At 33.1% G+C, this 13,555-nt stretch overlaps 1 protein-coding gene across 1 annotated transcript in view; it reads right to left on the bottom strand.

The window, feature by feature from the left end:
* Positions 1 to 13,555, bottom strand: part of LOC129224763 (hypoxia-inducible factor 1-alpha-like) — a 389,541-nt gene that overhangs the window by 161,461 nt on the left and 214,525 nt on the right. Inside the window, exon 3 of the mRNA XM_054859311.1 lies at positions 441 to 474. The gene's annotated coding sequence lies outside the window, so the exon portion shown is untranslated. The remainder of the gene's footprint in view (positions 1 to 440; positions 475 to 13,555) is intronic.

Here is a 13,555-nt window from a genome sequence, read left to right as displayed (position 1 = left end):
GGAGACAGTTGTATATTTGCTTTGGAAGTGAAAGCATCGTCTGTGTTCGTTGAGGCGTATGCCTAACCCTTTTTGTTTTGAAATGTTTCGATAGTAATTAGCTTTAGACTTCATTAATGAACTTATTTTAATGGCTTGACTTCATTGCCCAGTTGAACCATATTCGTTTTTAATGGTAACAATTTTTGGTAACTCGAAGAGGGTAGGTCAAGCATAGAGGGATCTTAGACGACGATCAGCGGCGCAGAGAAAAGGGGGTTAGTACCGCTCAAAACCCTCATTCCTTCTTGTTAAAAGTGTATGTAAGATCTGTCATTAACCAAAATAAAAAGCACTTAAAAGCGAATTCTGGTTGGGCAAGTGGACAAGATGAATTACTTTTTAAATGCAAATAAACATTTGTCATAATTTGAAATTGAAGAAAATAATACATAACTTACTTGAGAGACTACCCGAAGTTGCAGAAAAAGGTGCCTAAAAAAGAAAGAAAGCAATCAATAACAATGTAATGACGTTTAGGGGCTGTCCGTAAACGACGGCACACTTTTTCTTAACATTTATATCCCCCTTTTCTTCTTTGTCACATTTCGTATCCCTTCCCCCAATCACAAGTCACGCTATTTTTTACACACATATTCTAAAAAAATGAGTTATGTTACACTTGTTTACCCCCCCCCCCCAATCCTCCGTATCTCAAACTTACAATTTCATGAACTCCTCTCTCTCAAAGCGTGACTTCCTTTGTGGACAGCCTTATATTTCTATTATGAAAATATTTAAAGTGTAGGAAAACCCGAAGGGAAAAAAATAGTAAGTCCAACTACAAAATTTGCATTTAGGATTTTCTCAGTGGAGAAAGGTTTTATTCCGACGAAAATGCATGCAATTTTCTTTGCTAATGACTGTTGCCGTTATTTACTCTGGGTTGTTGTGTTGATTTTAATGTACAATTTTATTAAGTGTACATATATATTGGGAACGGGATTGGCAAGGTTTTGGACACTATGGTAAAAACCGCGGTAAGAACCCTGGTTTTTATACAGACATTGTATTTTGTGAGAAAACATCAAAAACAGAATAAAATGTACCAAATTAGTGTTTCATATTTAACATTTATTCAATGGTGAACATTCAACTTATTTGTACAGCTGATTTTAATCTAGTTACATAGTTGTTGAATTCTTTATTAAGATTTCAATTTGTATGCACGAGTTCATTTTTTTTTTATAATAGTAACCAAATTTCCTTATGTTTATGCATGTGTGCAAATGAAAGCAGGATTGGCAAGGTTTTTCTCCTCCTGTTCAAAACCCTTAAGGGATGTCCAAACTTGTTCGAAAGTTTCCAAAACTATTTTTTGAAAAACTAGATTTTGTGAGAAAATAGCAAAAATAGGGCAAAATGTGTTAAAATTACAATTTTTTGACTATTTAATATATTTATTCATTGTGAACATTCAAGTGTAAATGTATATGTTAACTAATTAAAACAGCTGATTTAAATCTAGTTACGTATTAATTATATTCTTCATTAAAAAATTCAATTTGGATGCAAGATTTTTTTTCCCATAAGCCACATTTTTCGACATTTATGCATGTGTGCAAAAGAAAGTGTTCAAAATGTAGTGCAATAATTGACTTAAATGCAATAAATTACAATTTTTTGTAGCAGAATGTATTGTATTAAAAATATGAACTAAAATAAAATAGCACTAGTTTTAAAATGTAAGTGTTTAATCATCAATTTCTTGTTCTTTAATCTTTGATTTAAAAAGTAATTTTCAATAAAACATCATTTGTAAAACGTATTTTCAAATATTTTTTAAATGAACATTTTGGAAAAAACTATTATCAAATATTCAATAATCAAACCTTATAAAAGTCTATATTTATGCAATACGAATATTGCAGTAAATATAAATTGATTAGATTACCCCCCTTCAGCTTTAGCATAGCTTTGGACAGTATAAGACAGTTTCGGACACTTTTGGACAGTTTTGGACGGTAAAAAACCACCTGTCCTGTCCAAAACCCAACCCTGGTTGCGTATACATTCATAATTCACTTTTGGTATCGTTACCTCAGTTATAAAGTATTAATATATACTATTAATCTAAGTAAGTAATAAATAAATTATTTTGGAACGAAACGCGTGTTTGACTGAAAATTATCTGTATGCAAATTTTGAGTGTAAAGCTGCAAAATGTAGTGTATTAATAAACACAAACAAAATGAATTCCATCATTCGCTTGCATTTAGAATAGAAAGACTCCATCAAGAAATTTAGCACTTAACTTGAACCCTTTAAAGTATTATTCAAATTCTAACTTTTTAAAATCTCTTCTATCTTAAAACATGCGGCATCGATTATTCGTTTATTACTACGCAAGAGCTAAACAACGCCTGACAGTATAATAGGCAAAGAAAGCAATTAACTCCTCACGCAAAATTCGTTCCTATGACAAATAATTACTAGGTGGCGTTTTATCGGTATACGAAACACTTAAAAATCGTTTGAAATTTTCGTGCTTTTATATTCTTGTTTCAAGATGAAAATAATTGAATTTTAACGACCAATTACCTTAATAGCACACAGTGGGAGCTCCAGAGGGGGTGTCATGGACCCCCTCAGAAGAATAAAGTTTTCGAAAATGAGAGATAGGGCTTGATAATTTAAATTTATATTAACAGTACCGCCAGTTTTTCCATATAAGCAGCAATTTTAATATATTTTTTAAATTTCTATCAAAAGTACTCTTCAAACAGAAAATTTATTCCACTTTATTTACACTCAAACCTAATTTTTCCTTTCAAAAAGACCCATGACATAAATACAGTTGTGCGTTGTACGGTGTGTTCGCTCGCAAAGCGCAACACGAATATTTTTTCTTTCCTCGTTACGAAAGAGAATTCTTATGAGTTCAACACCTAATTCTGTTTTATTTTCAAACACTCTGCGGCATTATTTTATTCGCACTGAATTTCATACTTTCATGTCACAAAGCGACCAATCACAAATAAATTGTTGCAGCGATGTCACAGCGAAGTCACATGAAACATGTCCCAATGTGGCACGGTGTAAAACTTGCTATAAATTTTGCTGAAATTTTACAGTAGAAAACGAGTTGATGTGTGCACCACGACTTCTTTTTACACCAATTTAATGATAATAGTGCCTTGGAGTAAGCAAAGAAACGCTTCAAATATTTTCACCCCAAGTTCGTTGCGAACCGAAGCAAAAAAAAAAAAAACGTTTCATACAGATTAATTTTCCCGATATTGCCACTTTTAATGAGATTCAATTTTTTCAACGCTCTCAATATCGCCAGTAGTGGGCAAACTGAAACCAGATTATAAAAAAAAAAATTTAAAAAAAGGTTGTTATAAATGTACTGCATTTATAAGTGAGTGTACAAAGGAGCTCATATTTGCATACAATATATTTTACATTACATAAAATATACATACACATGAAAGACGAAAACTTCGAACAGTAAACAAATATTTATAAGCGTCAAATCAACCTATAATCTTCCTATAAATACTATTATTTTTAATTGGATACTGAATTTTTTTGCCCAGAATTCGTTTTCTAAAAATATACATATTTTTAACAGTATGTTTTTAAAAGCCTTAGAAAAGAGTTTGGAAGAGTGAAACGTTTTAAAAAAATCATTGTACCTTTAGGCGTTTCTTTAGGCAATAAGAGCAACTTAAGAAATTGTTTTGCTTCATTATCATAATCAGTTTTCTTTAAAGAACTTACTGCTCTGGTATTTAAAAAAAACGAGCAGTTAAGCGTTAATAGACGTTGTTAAAAATGCAAGCTGAAACTCAGTTTTTTTTTTTTTCCAAATAAAGGTTAACAGGAAATAAAAGTGTGGAAATGAGAAGAAAATGCGCCACAAAACACAATAATATAAAATTGATAGATAATACATGTTTGAGTAAATGAAAATTTATTAAAAACTATTTAAGCATAAGACAAGCAATTAAGCATGCTATCAAATCACCGTGTTCTATGCATAATTGAGCTTAAAAATATAAATTAGTTTTTTAAGTGTGAAATCGAGTGTTTATATATTGACAAGGATCGCTCACATCGTAAAGCTATTCGTTTTATAAAAACAGGTCGCAAAATAAGGGATTTGAGTTGGAATTCTGTGTGTTAATCACATGGACTTATGTATGTTGAGATATCCATCCCGCAAAAATAAGATAAAACGTTGAACAAACGTGACTGCATAACTCCTCCCTCAAACCGTGTCCGTCAGTCAACTTTTTATGAGAAGACGGTTAGAGGGAGGAGTTATGACGTCAATCCGAAGCTGAACGATTCCGTGCGGGTGCGAGAATAAACCTCTCAATCAGTTTATTCAGAAAAAGGACAAAAAAGAAAACTTCCCGACTTTTTTTGTTCATTTATTTATTTTATTTCTTCCTTTTTTTTGTCCGTTGTAAGTTAGTGAAACTTGCTTTCCTGCACGTTCTCCCATTTACTTTGTATGAGGTACACCCTTGCTATCAATAATTATTTTCCAACATTTAAAATATACACTCTGTTGTGTCTGAAAAATACTTAACTCAGAACATGTAATTTTCCTACAGGAAAAACCTGCGTTTTGTTATTTGTTTTTAGATTTCAGGGTGAACAATACTTCAATTGAAAACTTGCGTGTTTTGCAGCGTGTAACTTTGTAGCTACTCTCATTATTTTCTATGAAGTCGTTCTCAGAAATAGGAATGTCATGATTCGATCTGTTCCAAACTTTTTTTGCTTGGACAATCCCTCATAATCGGTTTGGTAATATTTTTACCTACATTTTTTATAAGAAAATATGTGGAAACTCTATAAGGGTAATTTTTTTTTTTGGCACCTTTTAGCCCTTGACTGGACCGGGAAAAGGTAGGCAACCCTATTTTAACATTTTCTTTACAGCTTTTACTCTTCATTTATGAATCTTAAACTCGATGACGGTATATTACTAATTTTTGGGCACCTTTTAGCCACAGGCAACCCTGATTAGTTCACAAGCAATAGGTAGGCAAAAAAAAAAAAAAAGCGTTTCGTTTACAACTTTTACTCTTCATTTATGATAACAATTTTTTGAAACTCGTTGAGAGTAAATTGCTCATTATAACGCACCTTTCAACCCCTGGCAAGATAGGTTCAGTGAAAGAGGTAGAAATTCTTACTTTCGCGTTTGTAAACTCATCAGATGAAAGCAAAACGTATGAAACTGCCCCAACAACGTGAAAAAGAATGAGAATTTTAGAATGCTCTCGATTTTGAATTTTTAAACATTGAATAACACAGTTTTAACTGGCGAGAAGACAGTTTGGTACGGTTTATTTTATTGTGGAAAACAATAAGGAAAAACTGACGTAATATTTTAATTTATACTTTAACTAATAAAAACAGTACAAAATTCAATATTTTACAGCAGAAACCTGGTCCAAAAATCAAAGGAACATCAACTGTGGTCAAGTGAGAGCAATAAGCATTTCGTGATAGCTTGAAAAAAAAATCCCCGAAAAAAGAACTTCACAGTTTTGCTTTAAGTTACTCAGCGTGCGTGATCAAAAATAATAACTAACAACTTTTAAACAATCAAATCTTTCGTGTGTTTGAAATGGTTTAAAGTTTCAAAGTAAAGCTAAACAAAAATTCAACAGTCTAGTCATTTTTAGGTAACCTTAACTTTAATAAATTTTCATTGTCCTCAGTCTCAGTGCAGTTTTACATGCAATGAGAACAAAGGAGGCTAACTGAAGGAAGTGCTCATATGCAATTTCGTGTCTGTCTCAAATGAAATTGCATATGATAGCATCAATGGATACAAAACAAAAATAACCAAATCAGATTTTTTCCGCCGAAAGAGAGAGAGAAAGCTTTATTTTCCCCCAACTTTAAAACAAATCGTAAAGCTTCACTTTAAAAGAGCTCTTTTTTTGTCACGTATTACAATCTTGTATTTTTAATATATAAATAAGTACAGGGTGTCCAGGAAATGTCTCCCTCATTTCAAAATTAAATATCTCGAAAACAAAGGCCGATGATGGAATAAAATAAACGGTATGTTCATTGTGAAACCCATTTATGTACAGAAACCAGGGCTGAGGATTCGGAGTCGAAGAGTCGGAGTCGGACTGATTTTGGGGTCAATGAGTCGGAGTCGTTCGAAAACATGCCAACTCTTACTCCTCCGGGGTTTTTTTTTTTTTTATTATTATTTATTATTATTATTTAACTCTCGCTGACTCTCCTTGCAATTTTTAAAAAACTGACTACCAATTAATTTACATGTATAAAGGCCTCTCAATAAGAAAATAACTGTCATTGTTGTATCCAGCTGTCTTGATTGTTTATAGAACTTTTCGTAACACTACGCCGCAATCTCCTAGTCTGCTTATTTTCTAACTGTATTTAACTGATAGCAACTGCCGGCAAACATTTTTGTTGCCTAACATTTTCTAAGTAATCACTTACATGTAAAAATAATATTTTTTTTACCTCGATTTCAGTTATAAAATAGTAAAAGGAATGTATCGCTTGAGCAAGTCGGGAAACTTCTGACGGTGCGTGGTAAATTCAAATAAGTGTTGGTACGAAAGAAAGCGCATACCCAAAAGATCCGATAAAATATAAATGATTTTTTTAATCTTAAGACTGTATCTAAGAAAGCTTGGTTATTACTAAAAAGTATAAAATAAAATCAGTGCATGATTTATTGGTTACAACACTCAATAATTGTAGTTAATCCTAAAAACTTCATATTAAAGTTGATTCTAAAGCTGCCAATAAAATTAAAATTGAGCCAAGAAATGTAGGTCTAGTAAAAGCTATTCGTACAAAGCTGTATACCGACGCATTTCGTGTAAAATTTGCTCCAGACGTACATGTACCCGACCTCTACCCGAAATATAGTGCAATGTTTTCGTTGAAATTTTTAAGATGAAATCTAAGTACCAAACGGCACGAACTTGAGGGTCACGGATTTGGATAAAATTCTAGATATAGATCAAATCCCACTAGATATGAACCCCGATAAAGCGGTTTGACTGCATAGGCCCTAGTTTGGCTGCAACGGGGGTTCAAAGTTGCTAATTTTGACCCAGAAATGCATTGACATTTGTATTGAAATTTGGGATTTCGTCACAATGTTCGTTTTTCAACACACTTGGAGCGTCTTTTGTTAGTACAACGAGTGAAAGGGAGAACGCCTATTTAGTTATAGGCATTTATTTATAGGTTTTTTTTTCCTTCTTTGATTTTTTTCTTATCATTGTGTAATATCTCTGATAGCAGACGATAAACATCCAGTTGAAGTAAATGTTTTATCAACAAACAATAAATATTTTTTATAGCAGACGATCAATATAAAATCAAAATAATTAATTTCATTTTGCAAACGATAAATATCCTGCAACTTTGTTAATACAAGAAATAAATTCCGTATTTAAATATCGCTTGGTTTTATCATCGAAAATTTCATATTTTATCGTAAAACGATTCTTTGAATGTTGGCAGCAAAAATATTTTACTTTGCATTAAATAGAATTCATGAGGAATAGAAGAGGGAAAAAAAGCACTTATTTATTGCGCATGGCATATAAAAAAAAACAAATACGAGACCGTTACGACTTTTCAAAAAACTTAAAAAATGCCTATAACTAAATAGGCGTTGTCCCTTTCACTCGTTGTACTAACAAAAGACGCCCCAAGTGTGTTGGAAAACGAACATTGTGACAAAATCCCAAATTTCAATACAAATGTCAATGCATTTCTGGGCCAAAATTGGCACATTTGGACCCCCGTTACAGCCAAACTAAGGCCTATGCAGCAGGGGCGGCATTTCACCATTTCATTTGGGGGGTCGAGTTTCTTAAATATGTATAACCCCAAAGCGAAACCAAACACTCATTAGCCAACAAGAAGTTGTCATAAAATCGGTTTAGTATGAATAAAATTAGTGTTCAGAAACAATTAAAGTTTTGATTCATTAACTAAAAAGTTATCATACAAAACATCTTGCTACTAAAGTTTTTATACCTTTTGGAAAAGTTATAATGCATGATTTTTGGAATTCAGAAGAGCAGGGAATCGTGTTACTAATCTATCAGTGCCCAGTGTTGTGCTGTTTTGCCAGTTCAGCTAAATGGAAAAGGTATTCCCCCCCCCCCTTTGTGCTTCGAAAATATTTCTCTAACTTCTTGAGACATAAAAAAAAATCTTTCTCTACTAGCTGAGCTGATTGTAATAGTTAAAAAATAATTGAAGTAACACAAAGTTATGTATGTAAACACTTTTTATATCTTGCTCTTCAAAATCACCCAGGCTACTTCAAAAACTGTGAGGGGCTTAAACTTTACATCATTGAATAATCTAGTCATGTCGGCGCTCTCAGCTTCAAAGAGATATCATTTGCCTCCAGCTATGTTATACACTACTCCAGACTAATGAATCCATAACAAGAACGAAACTGCAGTCTCTGGATGTGAAAACCATTCTGTCAGTATATTGCTTGTAATTTTTCTTGCCTCATGCTAAAAATTTTACTTACAGTTGAAACATTTTATTTTTCGTTTTCAAAATCCAATCCAAATAACCATAATCAGAGCTAACCATACAGAAAAATAATTATCATCAAATCTTGTGTTAATTTCATTCTAAACTGAATCTATTACTTCATACAAAATATTCAAAAATCAATGTTTGACATCACATCATCATGTGGATTTTTTTTTTTTTTTTCCCGCCTCTTTAAAATTGGCTCGGAGGAAAAATTTTTTTGAAACATTTCACGATTGATTGAAATATACATCTATAAAAAATCTATTTTCAGTTTCAATTGTAGATTGAAGTGTGGTAGTATGGTGCACTGATCAATTATAGATTGAACTGTGGTTTGAATAGTCGAGTAGTAAATTGAAGATATAGATTTTGATAGAGTAAAGCATTTTTCAAAAACTTTTTCCTGGTGCAAACAAATTGGATAAAAATGCAAACGAAGTCATACATGCTAAAGGACATGAACTTTTTCACCATTGAAAGAATCGTTTTGCAATAATTCTTCCAGTCGTCAAATCACAGCTTTGAAGTTATAGATAAATGTTTTTATCGTTTTAACTCTTGAAGATTATCTTGTGTCACTCCGCGATTGCATAATTATAGAGCCCCAAAAAAGGTATTTGGTTGATATGTCTTTTTTTATTCAATAATCACATGCATTTTTAAGAAGTTTCTTTGAAAGCATTATAATGTATTGAGCAGCTAAAACGTGTTTCTAGCAGAAGAAAGCTGTAAATTCGATGGCTCGCAAAGGAATAAGCGTGGACTGTATAATTTTAAATAACTATTTTATTTTATCTTAAAGTAGAAAACTATTAGCTCAGTTAACATGAAACCAGAAGACACAGCTTCATTTCACATAACATAATGGTTGAATGACAAAAAACATGGCTTGCAATGCTGAAAAAGTTCTTACAGTTCGTTGCCAATCGGTAATAAGAAAAACAATAAATAAATGCAAAGGCTTTGCACAAATATCGGGAGGAAAGTTGGATAATTCTTTTAGGTAATCAACATCCCGGGCAGCCTTGAAATATTCAATTTCAAAGATATAAATTTTAATTTGAAGGAGTCATTTGAGCATTATCTTGAATTGGAAGTATACAAATATTGGAAATTGATCTTTTAAATAAACCATTGCATGTACGCACTATGACCACTCTTACCTTACCATCTTTCCCAGGTATAACTTCAGTCACCCGGCCTATAAACCATTTCAATGGAGGCAAATCAGGATCTTTCAAAAGTACCATCATTCCGACAGTTATGTTGTTTTTATTGAATAACCATTTAGATCGTTGTTGCATATGGCTTAGAAAATTATTTGACCAATTTTTCCAGATACTTTGCGTCATTTTTTGTAATTTTTCCCATTTTTTAAGTAAATTTTCATTCACATCAGTAAGCTGTGGTTCAGGAAGGGCAGTCAATGGCCTACCGATTAAAAAATGGGCTGGTGTTAATATTTCAAAATTTTCAGGATCGGAAGAAAGAGGTGATAGAGGGCGAGAATTTAAGATGGCTTCAATTTGTATAGTAACGGTTAAAAATTCTTCAAAGGTTACTCTAGATGTACCTATGGTTCGTTTCAAGTGGTACTTAAAACTCTGAACTCCTCTTTCCCACAATCCTCCAAATGAGGGGGAACGTGGAGGAATGAATTCCCATCAAATTTCTTCACTTGTCACAAAATTAGTAAAGCATTGATTATTTTTTGCAAGTTTAATTAAATGTTTAATTTCCGAAGATGTACCCTTGAAATTTGTGGCATTGTCACTGAAAATAACTGAGCTTTTTCCACGGCGAGCGAAAAATCGCTTCAAAGTAGCCATAAGAGCATCAGCTGTCAAGTCTGTTACAATTTCAAAGTGAACCGCTTTAGTTACCAAACAAATGAATATTGCAACATAGATTTTTTGATAAGTTCCCTTTCTTTGCCCTTTAAACTTTATTTGAAAGGGGCCACAAAAATCAAGACCCACATTCGTAAATGGGGGACTAGGCTTTATTCTTTCACCTGGAAGATCTCCCATGATTTGACTTACACTAGAGGGTTTTACTTTAAAACATCTTACACATTCATGTACAATTTTTCGCGCAGTGTTACGTCCATTTAATGGCCAATAATGTTGTCTAACGGCATTTAGTAGACCCTGCGGACCAACATGTAAATTACATAAATGAAAGTGCAAAAATATGATCTTAGTAAAATTTTCATTTTTAGGCAAAATGAGAGGGTGTTTCTGATCATAGGCAAGATCAGAATTGGACAATCGTCCTCCAACTCTCAATAAACCATTTTGGTCTAGAAAAGGGTTAAGAAACCTTAACGGACAATTTGGCTGTACTGGAAGTGATTTTTTTAAAGCTTTAATTTCTGCAGGAAAATTCTTACCTTGAAAATGTTTGATTAAAGCATATTTAGCATATTTAAATTCTTCAGTAGACAGAGCTCCACTTAACTTACTTACATTTCTACAATTATTTACAAACCTAAAAATAAATGCTACAATACGAATTATTTTTACAAAATTATTGGACAAATTTACTATATAATCAAAGAAATCACATTCATTACTTGAAATTAAACTAGGAGAAGTGTTAACCTTAAACTCTTGTTTAAATGGTTTTTCTAAATTTTCATCGAAACTGATGTCATCATTTTTGAGCATTGATGAAACATCAGGACCATTAAACCACAGTTGACAGTCAATTAAAGATGATGCGTCTAAACCACGTGACAAAACATCAGCGGGATTAAGTTCAGATCGAATGAATTTCCACTTGCAGTTTGCAGATAGCTCTTGAATTTTACTTACTCTATTTGCAACAAAAGTTTTGAGCAAGTGCGGTGATGTCTTTATCCAGTTTAGAGCGATCGTTGAATCCGACCAGAGATTTATTTCAGCTATTTGGATCTTGAGAGACAGGATTACTTTGCGCATAAGTTTCACTAAGAGCAGACAAGCGGATAATTCTAACCTAGGAATGGTTAGAGTTTTGATAGGAGCAACTCTCGATTTGCTACAAAGAAGTCGGCTAGAACTTTCACCGGTTTCTGAGTAAACTTGTGTGTATATCACTGCACCAAATCCTTTTTCAGATGCGTCACAAAAACCATTGAGGGCAATTATTTTATAATTTGGAGTTAGTACGAATCTTGGTATTTTCAAAAATTCAATAGTAGGGAGCTGTTCAATAAATGAGAGCCATTCTTGCAGAGCTGGAGTTGGCAAAGGATCCTGCCAGTCTAGCTGAAGGAGCCAAAGCTTTTGCATAAAAAACTTGGCTTTGCTGATGAGGGGTCCTAATAATCCAAGTGGGTCGAAAAGACGAGCTATTTGTGAAAGAACATCACGCTTTGTAGGCTTTGTATTTGTTGCTATAGCAACCTTGAAACAAAAGGCATCACTAGAATTGTTCCATAACACACCTAGAGTTTTCACTGTGGCTTCAGACTCCTTGTCGAATGAGAAAACTTCAAAGCCATAAGGTACGTTGGAGCTGCACCACTTATGAAGCGTCATGCCTCCCCGTTGAAGTAGCTCAACTAACTCATTTTGAAGTGTCCTAAGCTCTTGTTCGTTAGAAGCGCCAGACAAGCAGTCGTCCATGTAAAAGTCGTGCAAAAGGACGTCAGACGCACGAGGAAATTCCTTTTGCTCGTCTAATGCTAATTGCTTTAGCACTCGTGTTGCTAAGAAGCTTGCAGGAGCAGTTCCATACGTAACAGTTTTTAAACTAAAAACTGATACAGGTTCACTAATATCTTGCTTCCAGAGTATTTTCTGAAAGTGAGTTTGATCAGGGTTGATTTCAATTTGACGAAACATTTTGCTAATATCAGCGGTAAATGCAAACCGGTGCTTACGAAAGCGTAGCATTATAGCTAAGAGATCATCTTGAATAACACCTCCTTTATAAAGAACATCGTTCAAAGAGATATTTAAATTGCTTTTCTGACTTGCATTGAAGACTACGCGCAGTTTGGTTGAAACACTTTCAGGACGCAGTACCCCATGATGAGTAAGAAAATATTCAGAATCGTAGATGTCCTGAGAATCAACAATTTTTTCCATGTGACCCAAAGTTTGATATTAGTCTAGAAATTCAGTATACATGGCTTTTAATTTAGGATCGCATTCGAGAGTTCGCCATAATTTATCGAGTCTCTTGGAAGTAATTTGTCTTGAGTTGCCTAAATTTATTGTGTTTATATCCGATTTGAAGGGTAACGAAACCACATAACGACCATCGGGTTTTCTGTAATGAGTTTTCGTGAAGTAATCTTCACAATACTTAAGCTCATCACTCATAGGTTTTTCACTATCTGGAACATGTTCTATATTCCAAAATGATTTTAAAGTGTTATCTAAAGAGACCATACTTTTAGTTAGAAAACAGTGATTGTCTTGATTGGGGTTTTCATTTGAATTTGGAATGGAACCACTAACAATGTGACCAAAAACTGTTTCTTGCAAAAGTAGATTACTTCCCTGAATTTTAACTTTATTAGGCATTAAAATATCAAAGAAAAATTCACAGCCTATCAAGCAATCACTTTCCGAGCAATTACACCAGTTAGGATCAGCAAGTGTAATATTAGAAGGTATATTTAAATAACGAATGTCAATTCCTTTCGAAGGATGACATTTAATAATTTCTGAAGCAATTAAAAAATCAACATTTTGTTTGAAACTGCCTAAGAGATTAGAGACTTGAGCAGTAACGAAATGTGAAACTTTAGAAAATGAGTTATTAATACCAGTAATTTGAATATTTATTTTTTTCTTGACTAATCCTAGACCGTCGGCAATCTTTTTAGATATAATTGAGTTTTCAGTAGCTGAATCTAAAGTACATCTAACTGGAATTTTCTTGCCATGTTTATCAGCAATAAATATTACGCACGAGTTAATTAAACCACTACTTTTTGTTTTCGTAGTTGAAATAAGCGAGTTCGTAACTGAAGGTTCATTGACGG

The sequence above is a fragment of the Uloborus diversus genome, chromosome 6 (assembly GCF_026930045.1).
Source record: "Uloborus diversus isolate 005 chromosome 6, Udiv.v.3.1, whole genome shotgun sequence".
Classification (NCBI taxonomy): Eukaryota; Metazoa; Arthropoda; class Arachnida; order Araneae; family Uloboridae; genus Uloborus; species Uloborus diversus.
Note: the sequence above shows the minus strand (reverse complement) of the source record. Positions and strands in the feature narration are given on the sequence as shown.